Below are 12069 nucleotides of genomic sequence, written 5' to 3'. Positions count from 1 at the left end.
ACCACATAAGGAAAAAGAAAAAAGCTGGAAGTGGCGCTGTGGCTCAAGTGGTAGAGCGCTAGCCTTGAGCTGAAGAGCTGAGGGACAGCGCCCAGGCCCAGAGTTCAGGCCCCATGACTGGACCCAAAAAAAAAAATCATTTCAAAAGGAGGGAAGAGAGGTCAGAAAGAGTCACAGAGGAGGTGAATTTGATGAAAGTACTCTACATACATTTATGGGAAATCCTAATAAAATACCTTTGTATAAGTATTATTAATACATACTAATTTTCAAAGGAAATAAATAAAAGTAAACTGGATGCAGTGACTTCATGCTTGTAATCAAAGCTACTTGGAAGTCTGAGATCAGGAGAATGGCAGTTTGAGTACAGTAATCTCTAGGAAAAAGTTTCCAAGACTTCATCCCAGCCAATAAAAAGCTGGGCACAGTATTGTTTAACTATCATCTCAGCTACATGAAAAGTATAAACAGTAGGACCCAGGTCCAAGCCACCAGGCAAAAAGTGAGATTGCATTCCAAAAGTAATAATAATAATTAGGCTGAGGGCATGGATCAGGCGGTAAATGGCCTTCCTAGCAAGTATAAAGACCTGAGCTCACAACTCCACTATTGCCCGGTATTAATGAAACAATGCAGATTCCAAAGAAGTCAGGGTCCCTGGCCAATACCAGCTAGGCTTTGAGGCCTACTGACAAGCAGCCACAGCCAAGGCTTCGGGTGTCTAGAAACAGAACCAAGACCAAGCTCCACCTGGGCCACCCTATTTAGCCTGAAAAGCATCATTGGTTGAAACCACCCAGAGAGCAAAGGCAGGGCAGAAATGCTGTACTGCAGCATGAGTTTTCAGAGCCCTCCCTCTTCCCCCTCCACCATCTCCTCCAGAAAATCTTTCTGAGGATGTCTTGGCTTGTGGTGATGAGCACTTCCTCGGAGCACTGGGGTGGGGCACAGGCAGAGGTCTTTCCTGCTATTACCAATCCAGCTGAAGCTGCTTGTCTGCACAGTAGACAAAGACGCTACCCCAGGACTTCCTGTGTCCTGTTCTCCAGGGTGTCATCCTTGTAAAAGAATGCTGAACTTCCAGAGGAAGTGTGTCGACTAAAATAGAAACAATACTTAAGTTATGTAAATCAAAAATCAAGATATGGGGAGAAATATAAACAATAACAGATCCAATGAACCTAGGCTAACTACAATCACATTCATATTTGGTTAAATCACAAGAACAAATGTTTTTGTCCCACTTAGTACAAAATGTGTTTTTTTTCACTTTTTTGAAGTGTCCAAAGTGAAGTTGCCATGTATTGGTGATGAGGAATGGAGGGGGAGGGTCATAGTTCGAAGCCAGCCCAATCAGGAGACCATAATCTTGTTTTATGGACTCTCCTGATCGGGCTGACTTCCAACTATAAGACTCTTATTGCCAATTAACCACCAAAAGACCAAAAGTGAAGCTGTCAAGTGGTAGAGCTCTAGCCTTGAGTGAAAAAGCTCAGGGACAGCACCCAGGACTAGAACAGAGACAGACAGACAGACAGACAGACAGGAGAGAGAGTTCAGTTTAGAAAGACTTCTACATAGAATGCAATTTATTATTTTTTTTCTTTCTCTTTTCTTCTTTCTTCATTCGTGGCAAGCTTGGATCACCCACTAATATCAGAAACCTTTTCAGATGCTAAAAGAAACTAGTCCCCAACCGTCACCTCTGCAACATTCTTATCAAAATTATTTAAGATTAATGTATTCATGCTTTTTATGTATGTGCTGGTACTGAGGCTGGAACTCAGGACCTCATACTCTTGCTTAACCTTCTCTACCACTTAACTAAGCCCCTCTTCCAGATTTTTGGTGGTTAATTGGAGATAAAAACCTCGCAGACTTTCCTGCCCAGACTGTCTTTAAACTTCAATCCTCAGATGCCAACCTCTTGTCTCGCTAAGATTACAGGCATGAGCCACTGGTACCCACCTGGCCTAATCATACATTTAATCATTACTCTTTGTTGCTGGGGGAAGGAGGACTATTAAGAATAAGGAATAAGGAGAAAGATCAAAACACAGGATATTTTACAAGACAGTGGGGGGGGGGGGGGAGCTCTTTAAAAAGTACAAGTTCCTGAAAGACATAAAAGAAGTGGGCTGTTCTATCATCGGCAGTGCTTGAACCTTAATAGGATCCTGAGTTGAACAAAAGAATGTGGACTATGTTGAAATCATGTGAAGAAATTAACTTCATTAAGTGTTATTATGATCTCATTGATTCTAGGGAGATTCACGCTGAAGTATTTAAAAGGACACTGTTGTAACAACTACAATTTGCTTTCAAAGATTCAATTAAAATATGTATATACCCATCAGGAAGAAAAGAGGAAAGCAGGGGATGAGAGAGTGAGAGAGAGGAGCAGAGGAAAGTACAGAGAAGAGCCCAGCAAATTAGATTACATTGTTGGAACAGTTTTGTTGTATAAGTCTTTCCCTTTTTTGTATGTTTGAAAATTATCAAACTACGATGTTGACAAGGGGTTTCATGATAGTGCTTAGGGAAAAAAAAAAGGAGATATTTGCTGTAAGAAATGCCCAAGATTGGACTGAGCTGGGAGAGCAGTAACTTCCGTCATGGCTGAGAAGTCTGGCCACCACTTCCCAGGGTCACTGGGATTTCAGGTCACTTCCCCTCAGTCCTTGGCCTCCCAAGCAAAACACAGGGGAGCAACACTGCTTCTCAGTCAGCCAAGTGCTCTGGGACCCCAAAGCTCGCAGAATGAGAGGCCCTTTTCAGAACAAAGGGTGGGGAGGGAAATCATACCACCCTGACTCTGACAGGTGCCTTGTGAAAATGTCACCCGTACCAGCAGGAGGACCTGGAATCCATGCCTAGAGGGAAAAAATGTGGGTTCCAAGCCTGTCTCTTAGTGTCATTTTATACAGAACAGCACTATTCTCTCATTTCTGGGAGAGTACTTTGATTACAATGAACAGAAAACGTTCTGTAGCCTCTCAATGAAGTGGAAAGATCAGGCCACATGGTGGATAGTAGGGTCTGGCATCTTGTCTTCATGGTGGGGAAAGGTGATGGGCGTGCCTGAATCCCTGGAGGCAGGGGCAGAGAGTTGGATGATAGGTTACTGAACCTGTCAGTCCAGTGTCTGGGCCAGTTTCCTGTGACCCTGTCCTCTGACCTGCTCCTGTTTAGGCCTGGACCAGCTCAGGCACCATGCCACATGTTTCCATGTTCGGGTCCTGCCTCCTGTCTCCTGGCTCTTCTTTGATCACCATGGTGTCCCACTTCAGCTTTCCACTGGGGCTGGTTTGTTGGTATTGTTTTTGCTCTTTCTTTCCTCTCCTGCTCAGTTTCCTAACAGTGTTAAATGTATTTGCTGTCTACTGGTCTTTGAGAAAGGAGTCCACCATGCAGTTGCCGGCCTTAATAAAGACTCCTGATTTGACTTCTCAAAATATGGATGCTCTGATTTCTCACCATACATCAGGAGATTCATTTCCTCCACTTGTTTCTGCCATCTTGCTTATTTATTGAATCATATTTGATTTTACTTTTTAATTGTATGTTACTATCCTTTTAGTGCCAGGACTGGAGCTTGCGCTCAGGGCCTAAGTGCTATCTTCTGTTCAAGACTGGAGCTCTACTGCTTGAGCCATACCTCCACTTCTGGGTTTTGGGTGGCTAACTAGAGATAAGAGTATCAAAGACTTTTCTTCCCAAGACTGCCCTGTTTCTATCCTCTATCTTAGAGGTAGTAGACCTTTGCTCTCCTCTCCCTCCTCCACAGCACTGAAAAGAAATACCGACTGTGGATGCTGGTGACTTAACCCAGAATCCACTGAGGACTTTAGGCCCAGCCTACCCCTTAAGACCTTTACATGTAACAGAATTTGAAAAAACACTTGTAAGCTTTGGAGAGTCCCAACTGGATGCAAAGAATACTGAGCCCAGTGGGAACCCAACTATATCTTTTGTTCAGGTTCCCTACTTTTGGAAGTGCGTGATCCCATCTGGTTTAAAAACCCATACAGTCAGACGCTGAGTGGCTCATACCTACATCCTAGCGACTTAGGAGGCTGACAGCCAATGATCATGGTTCAAAGCTACCTGGGAAGAAGAAAGTCTGTGAGACACTTATCTCCAATTAGCCAGCAAAAAGCTGGAAATAGAGCTGTCATCATGTGACAGAACATCAGCTTTGAGAAAAAAAGCTAAGGAACAGCACCCAATCCCTGAGTTCAAAGCCCTAGTACCAGCACCAAAACAACAACAACAACAACAAAACCCACCCTAGCTTTGTGGAATGAGGTGGAAGAGCCGCTGCATGACTGTGCAGCTGGGTTAGCGCCCTGTGAGACGGGGACAGCAAACATTCACGGACAGATCCGGCCCACGGGTGCTCACGCGTGTGTCACACAGAGTCATGGCGACTCCTGAAGAAGCCTTTCGGCCCACGTGAGACTTTCATAACCCCAGCATTTAAGCACTGCCCTGGGGCCACCAGCGAGGTAGCCACAGTGTCAAAGCCAGCACCGTGCACTGTCAGCCTGGATAAAGAGCCCTGTGCACAGGGGTGGAAAACAGGACGCAGAGAGCCCTCCTCACCTACCTCCACCCAGCTTCCTTTCCCCTGAGCCAGGGCCATTCCCAGCTAGGGCTGCGGACACTGAGGAACTGACCGACCTTAATGCAGACCACAGCTACTCTCCCTCTGCCTGGTTACCACTCAGGGAGCTACTTCAGGCCTTCACACTTTCTACATCAAGGCAAGTGTGGACAGTCGTATGGCTTGAAAGATCTATCTTCCCCTCCGAAAAGCATTTGTGCACCTCCAGGCCTTTTTCTGCTAGCTGTGGGATCTTTCTCCCTCTCCTATCATCAGCTATATGCACAGGTCTCTGAGTTTTCCCCCATCTTGTTGCAGCTCCAACTTGGCCTTCACTTCGGAGTCATTCTAGTGTAGTAAAGCTTCACTTGTGAGCAGGCCTATGGATGTCCCCAAACAGCTTTCCGCTGGAGTCCATCCTGCCCTTTTGTTCTTTAACCACTGTTTAAAGCTGGCTCTGTGTGCGTGTGTTTGTGTGTCATGTGCTTAGGCTTGAAATCAGGGCCTCATGCTCACCCTCAGCTGTTCTTCTCACAGGTAGCATCTACTTCTTGAGCTATGCCTGCAGCCTGGCTTTTGGCTGGTGATTTCTGCCCAGGTTGGCTTTGAACCAAAGTCCTCCAGATCTAAGCTTTCTGAGTAGTTAGGATTACAGTCGTGAGCCACCAGTGCCCAGCTTGTAATCATAATTTACTGCTATTCTCTCCCATGTTACACTGAGTTTTGAGAAGACAGGAGCCACATGTGCACTGGTCACTGGTCATTGTCTAAAGAAAGCCTGACACACAGCAGGCATTCTGGAAATGTGTGGTCAATGAATGAATGCTAAATTCAGTGGATGAGTGAATGAATGAAACCTCTCAAAAATGAAGATCTAACTCAGGCTGATCCTATGACAATAGTAATTGTAATAGTGATTATATAATACCTTCAGATTTCTGTGGTACTTAAAAGGGTTTAGAATAACTTAAAAGATATATAGATATAGATATATATTCCTGTAATTCATTAAAGCCTTGCTTTTTCTTTTTTGCAAAATCTTTCAGACTTATTAGTAATTTTTGCTTTGGAAATGGTAGCAAGTCTTCACTTCCAGCTCCTTAGAAATTTTAATTTAGGTAACTACCATTTATTTTGTCACTTTACTTAATGTTTCTTTTTTTTCCTTTCTTTTCTTTCCTATATTCTTTTCTTTTTCTTTTGTATTTTTTTGTGGGTCCTGAGGCTTGAACTCAGGGCCTGGGCACTGTCTCTGAACCTCTTTATGCTCAAGGCTAGCACTCTACCACTTGAGCCACAGCGCTACTTCTGGCTTTTTCTGAGTAGTTCGTCAGATAAGAGCCTCACAGACTTTCCTGCCTAGGCTGGCTTTGAACTACTATCCTCAGATCATTAGGATTATAGGTGTGAGCCACCAGTGCCCAGCATCTATTATTTTCTTTTCTATACCTTTCTTTGCTTTCTGTTTTTCAAGACAGGGTCTTACTATCTAGTCCAAACTAGCCTCAAACTTACTATATATCCATGGGTCCCCTCGATCTTGTGTTCTTCCTTCTTACTTCTACACTTCTCCTGAGTGCTAGGGGTGCAAGCATGTGTCACTGTGCAAGATTTCTTACTTAAACCTCACAGAGATCTTACGATCCTGATTTTATACATGAAAAGAGTAAGGTCATGAACTAATAAAATGCTAGGTTCACCCTGCCCCTGGGCAGGGTGACTTTACAGTCAAGGGCTATGAGTGGGCCAAATTCCCATTTAATCATGGGATGTCTATTTTTATGTTTCTTTCTTTGTATATACTATAAAGAAAAGCTTCATTGCATCCACAGTTTTGGAAGTGAGAAGTCCAGACAGGATGGTGCAGGCGCTTGCAAGAGACCTACAGTCTGTGTAGCATTCTGGCAGGCATGCACATGGCTGTCTATCAGGGACCTATCCTGAGGCTTCATGCACAGCTCACATGGCCTCTGGGAATCCCATTCGCAGTGGTGCCATGTACCCACATGACAAGCATGTGGAAAACTAGCCTCCTTGAATTCCAATCTGTGCACTCATTCATAGTGCAAAATATGACGTTTTAAACTTGGTTTTCAGCAGAACCGAAGCTACTCAGAATGAATGGTGTGGTTGCCATTGCTTTGGAGGGCGATCTAATGTGTTGAGTTGCCAATAGAAATGAACTATTTGCTCCCAAAAGAAAATAGACACAAAGCTTTAGATTCTTTCCCTCTTTTTTGTTTTTTCTATTACCTTTAAGTTGTACAAAGAGGTTTCAATTCAACATGTCAGTTTAGGAATATAATACATCTTGATTAAGGTCACCCTTCCATCATCCCCGCCCCCATCTGTCCCCATCAAGTGACCTTAAAAAGTAAGCCTCATTCAGAAATATAACCTAGATCGACCTAGAAACAGAATCCCACCTGAAGTAGCCCCCAAGGCCACACCTGGATGTCATTATGCTAGTTGGTTTAGTAATTTCTTCAATTGATCAAATAGGCTAACCCAAGTGTAGGGCACCCCCTGCTGGGAATGCTAGTCACTGCAGCAGGACCAGGACAGAAGGAGTTCCCAGTGGAGCAGCTGCAGCTGCCACACAGATCCTCTCAGAGGGGCAGGAATTTTTCCCACGTTCACCTCAAAACCACCCGAAAGGCTTTTCTTGTTTAAATAAATGCATGTTAGTTTACCACACAATGGACAGCCAATGGCGAATTAATTCCATCCCTAGATGCCTGTCATCCTCAGTGTGATTGGCCGGTAAGATGTCACTGGGGAAGTGTTGCTAAAATGTCTGAGGTTCAGAGAAAGAGGCCTGTGGTCCTGTTATTCTCTCCTAAATAGCCTGGATTACAGATGCGAGCCACTGGCACCCAGATCACTGCCTTCTGCTTTGTGTCAAGTCGAGCACAGGGACTCCAGTGATACAGGCCACGGCTCACCCCTCAGGCCCCACAATCTTCCATCTCTCAGGTCCCCTCATCCACTGCCAGCTGCTAGACTATTTTGGCTTTGTTCTGGGGCCTCTCTGGAAGTCCATCTCTCCCCAGATTTCATTTTCCTCACTCAGAAGATTGCAGCCTTAAGTTAAGCAAACAACATGTCCAGCAACTCTTATGTGGAAAATGGGAGGAACAGGGATCTGTAAGGGAGAAGCATCTCTATCCAGAAAGATCTTTGCTAGTCCCCACTAGCAGCTGAAGAGATTTTCTAGCCAGTGTGTATGAACTGGCGATATTCTATCAGAGAAGAACATGGGCCTTTGGAAGAAAATAAAATAATGTCCAATGTAGCTGTACAGGACAGAAGTCACCATTTGTTCAGTCCAAGATGGACAGAACTCGGGTGATTTCCACTCACAAACTCAAGACTTGCTTGGGCTGCAAATGAAGAAAGGCATCAGGGTAGTAACTTCATCTTCATGAGAGGTGGGGGTCTGGGAAGCTGGGAGACCATCCCATGGAGGGGAGGGGTCTTCTGAGGCCATAGGCTCACAGACTCACCTAGATCATGTTCCTGGGAAGTGGGTTTCTGTATTCCTGACGTGTGTGTGTGTGTGTGTGTGTGTGTGTGTGTGTGTGTGTGTGTGTGCACATGCACCATTCCTGAGATTTGAACAGGATTTGACACTCTCCCTTAGCTTATTTCCTCAAGGCTGGCATTCTGCCACTTGAACCAACATGCACTTTTGGTATTTTACTTGTTAATTGGTTACAAGAGTTCTGGGGACTTTTCTACACAGGCTGGCTTCAAACCTGGATCCTCAGATCTCAGCCTCCTGTACTAGTATTACAGCTGAAGTATTCCTGCCTTTTTTTTTTTTTTTTGGTTTGTTTTGGCAGAGAGGGTTAACCTGAGAAGAGAACACAGGCCAATAACAAATAATCTGATGTTCTAGCAATATTTAACAACCTTTGAATCAGGTGTCTCCACTGTATTAGAAGAAAATATTTAGCTATTGGATTCAAACCTACAAGTCCGTAGAATAACAATAAATAAAGCACAGTGCCACAGCAAACCCCAAGTGCAGACAGGAGGTCTGAAGGCTTGGTACAGAACTGCAAAGACAAGCCTGAAATCTCTTTGAAGTGCTTTGCTCTTTGAAATTCATCCAATCTTGCATTTTATCCATTCATGTTTGTTTTACTATGAAAATAGTGTTCTTTCTTCTCAAAAAGTAAATAGAAAGATCTCCAAATCAAATCCAGGAAGGTGTGGTATGGGAATATGTAGCCTGGGTTCAGTTGCCCACAGATTTGAATTCAGGCATCTGAAGTCATGGGGGACAAATACTCTCTCTGCTGAGAGAGAGATCAGAGATCTCAGGATCTCAGAGAGAGAGAGAGACAGAGACAGAGAGACAGAGGGAGAAAGAGACAGAGACAGAGACAGAAAGACAGAGAGACAGAGAGAGATCCCAGAGAACAGAGATCTCAGGCTCTCCAAAATGAGGAACGCTTTCATGGGTTGCATTGGGAAAAAAAAAATAATAATGCTACCTACACAAGAGTACAGTGTTGCCTACACAGGAGTTTCTTGGGGCTGCCCCCTGCCCCCTGGCATCCTGGATCTCTTCTATCAGTTCAGAGCACAGACCATGCCTCCAAAACAGATCCAAACATGCAAGGACTGAACACGCGAAGGAAAGGCACAGTGAGTGAATACGTGGATAGAGATGGCTCTACTACCTCCATGTGCTCAAATGCGGACTCAGGCTGAATGCCTTTGCCATGTTTAATGTGTGCCGTGTGGCACGTGCACGCAAGTGCACATGCCAAAAATGCATAGGCTACGCCTGGCAGTGCCACACACATCTTGTTATTCAAATTCCATTCTCAAGCACCCAATCACGTAAGCACCCTGAATGGACAGGAAGTCTAGGACAGGAAGTCTAGTTGGAGACTCAGGAAAGGAAACATAGGCTCTGAAGAGCACCGCTTTTGCCTTCAATAAATGAAGCTGCAGAACTGCCATCAAGCTGTGCACTTGAACTTCAGCTGAATAAGAAGAGAGCTTTTCTGGCTGGTCCTAGGCCCTCTGCGATATTTGAATATGTAAAGAGATTTTGAACCAAGTCACTGAGCCCTGAAAAGTTTACTGGTGCTCTCTCTTAAGATTCAGTTGTTCTGTTTTGTTTCCACAAAAGTTTGATTTGATTTCAGGCTCTCTGTAAGAGAATTAGTAAAAGCATTCATTACTCTTTGGAATTGATTAAGTCCACCAACTAAGGACTACAGATTTTCGTTCTAAACGTCTCTCTTTTCCCTGTCTCCTCTCTCCTCTCTCCTCCCCTTCCTCTTCCTCTCCCTCGTCCTCCTCCTCCTTTTCCTTCCTCTCAAAGTGCACAGGTGGGTAGAACACAAATGTGCTTTGTACTTTTGCAAGTTGTTAGTTAGTTAGTAGTTAGTAGTTAGTTCGTTAGTAATATATAATACCATATTATCACCACACACTTTCCTCTAAACTGAGACATTTTCTGTTCAGATTCAGAATGAGGACTTCAATGGATTTGGTTTCTAGAAGCTTCTGAATAAAAGGTGAGGGTCCCAAAAGCCAGATAGTAATGTCAGTTGTTTCCCCTTTTTTTTCTTGCCAGTCCTGGGGTTTGAGCTCAGGACCTAGGCACTGTCTCTGAGCTTCTTTGGCTCAAGAATAGTGCTCTACCATTTGAGCCACAGCACCACTTCTGTTTTTTTGTTGGGGTTCTGGGGGGCGGGGTTTGAGTAGTTTATTGGAGGTAAGTGTCTCACAGGCTTTCCTGCCAAGGCTGGCTTGAAACTTCAGTTCTCAGTTCTCAGCCTCTTGAGTAGCTAGGATTACCAGCTTGAGCTACCAACACCATGCTTCATTTTCCTTTTTAAGGCCAAGAGCATCTCTGGTCTAGACTGCTTTCCTCTCAGGACATTTGTTTGCAAGAGGATGGGGCTGAGTACAAAGTACAGGACTCAGATAAGGCTCCTTGCTGTTGCCCTGTGCTTCCTCTCAGTAACTGGGGAAGCACAGAACCAGGTTAAGTTTAGGAGCAATACAGTTGGAGCTGCACTCTGGACCTTCACCCAAGGTCACCACTTCACACAGCCCTGTGGAGAATTGCGAGCCCTGTGCCAGAAGATCCTCTCCCTTCTCAAGAGCAGGAAGACAGCATCTGAATCGGGCATTCTTGAAACTCCATTTGCATCTACAAGAAGAATTATGTCAACTGCAATGAACCAAAAAAGCAGGGAACTTCCATATTTAGTGAAAACATTTGAAAAGCAAAGCATTACAAACAGCTGGTAATAAGAGGGTAAAACAGGAGAAATATGATTTTAAATGCAGCCTGCAGGAAAACAAAGGAAAATCCAGAAGCCAGAATTAAAGAATACGCTGAAACCCAAAGCAAGAAGCCAGTGAGCAGACACTGGCTACTCAGAGGTAGCCACTGGAAATCAGTTAAAAAACAAATTCTGGAGCTGAGCACCTGTAGCTTATGCCAGTTGTCCCAGCTACTCGGGAAGCTGAGATTCGGAGGATCATAATCCAAAGCCATATCAGGCTTTAAAAAAATAAACCAGTCTATGAGACTCGGTCTCCAAAATAACAACCAAAAGGAGGACTAAGCCATGGTTCAAGTGGTAGAGAACCAGCAGAGCAAGAAAACCAAAAGAGAAACAAGCTAAAGGCCCTGAATTCAACCCCTGATGTTGACCTTTCTGGGAATTTATATCACATCATTCAGATTCCTAACACTAGTATGGTTCAGGAAAACCTACTTTAAGAAAAGAATATGAAGATTGCTCTAGCCAATGAAAATCTCCCGAGAACTGAATTTAGGCTATATCTAATTTTCCCAGAAAATAAGCTCACATTCAAACCCTAAAACCACAGAAGGAAAAAAATTCAATATGATTTAGAAACAAGACATTATAACCAATGGTATTAGAACCCAAGAACTTCGTAAAATTGGATAGATTTTAAAATAAGAATATTGATACATTTAATGTCAGAACGGAAGATATCCAACAAACATAAAACAAGACAACATCATTAAAATAAAATCAGATAAAAAGGAAAAGTAACCAAATAAAAATCTACCATGCAAATGAAATTGAAAACTTTATGAACTGAAAAGCAAACATCAGGAAATCATGCAAGAGACAAGATAAAGAGATGGAATGAACAAGGCACACTGCTACTTGAGAGGCTGAGATCTGGAGGGTTCAAGGCCAGTCCAAGCAGAGACTCTATCTCCAATTAACCAGCCAAAAGTCAGGCTAGGGGCATGGCTTAAGTGATAGAATATCAGCCAACAAGCACAAGGCCCTGAGTTCAAATCCCAGAACCTGCAAAATGTGAAAATAGTAGAAGGTCCTTAAAAATAGAACAGAACTCTTAATAGAGAAGCTCCCACCAACAAAGTAAGTGAAAAGGAACAAGAAAACAGTTGTTTCAGTGGAGAGCCAAAAAGGGCAAAATAAGGA

This window comes from Dipodomys spectabilis, unplaced genomic scaffold (genome assembly GCF_019054845.1).
Source record: "Dipodomys spectabilis isolate Male_0828 unplaced genomic scaffold, ASM1905484v1 ptg000096l, whole genome shotgun sequence".
NCBI classification, from domain to species: Eukaryota; Metazoa; Chordata; class Mammalia; order Rodentia; family Heteromyidae; genus Dipodomys; species Dipodomys spectabilis.
This window is presented reverse-complemented; position numbering follows the sequence as displayed.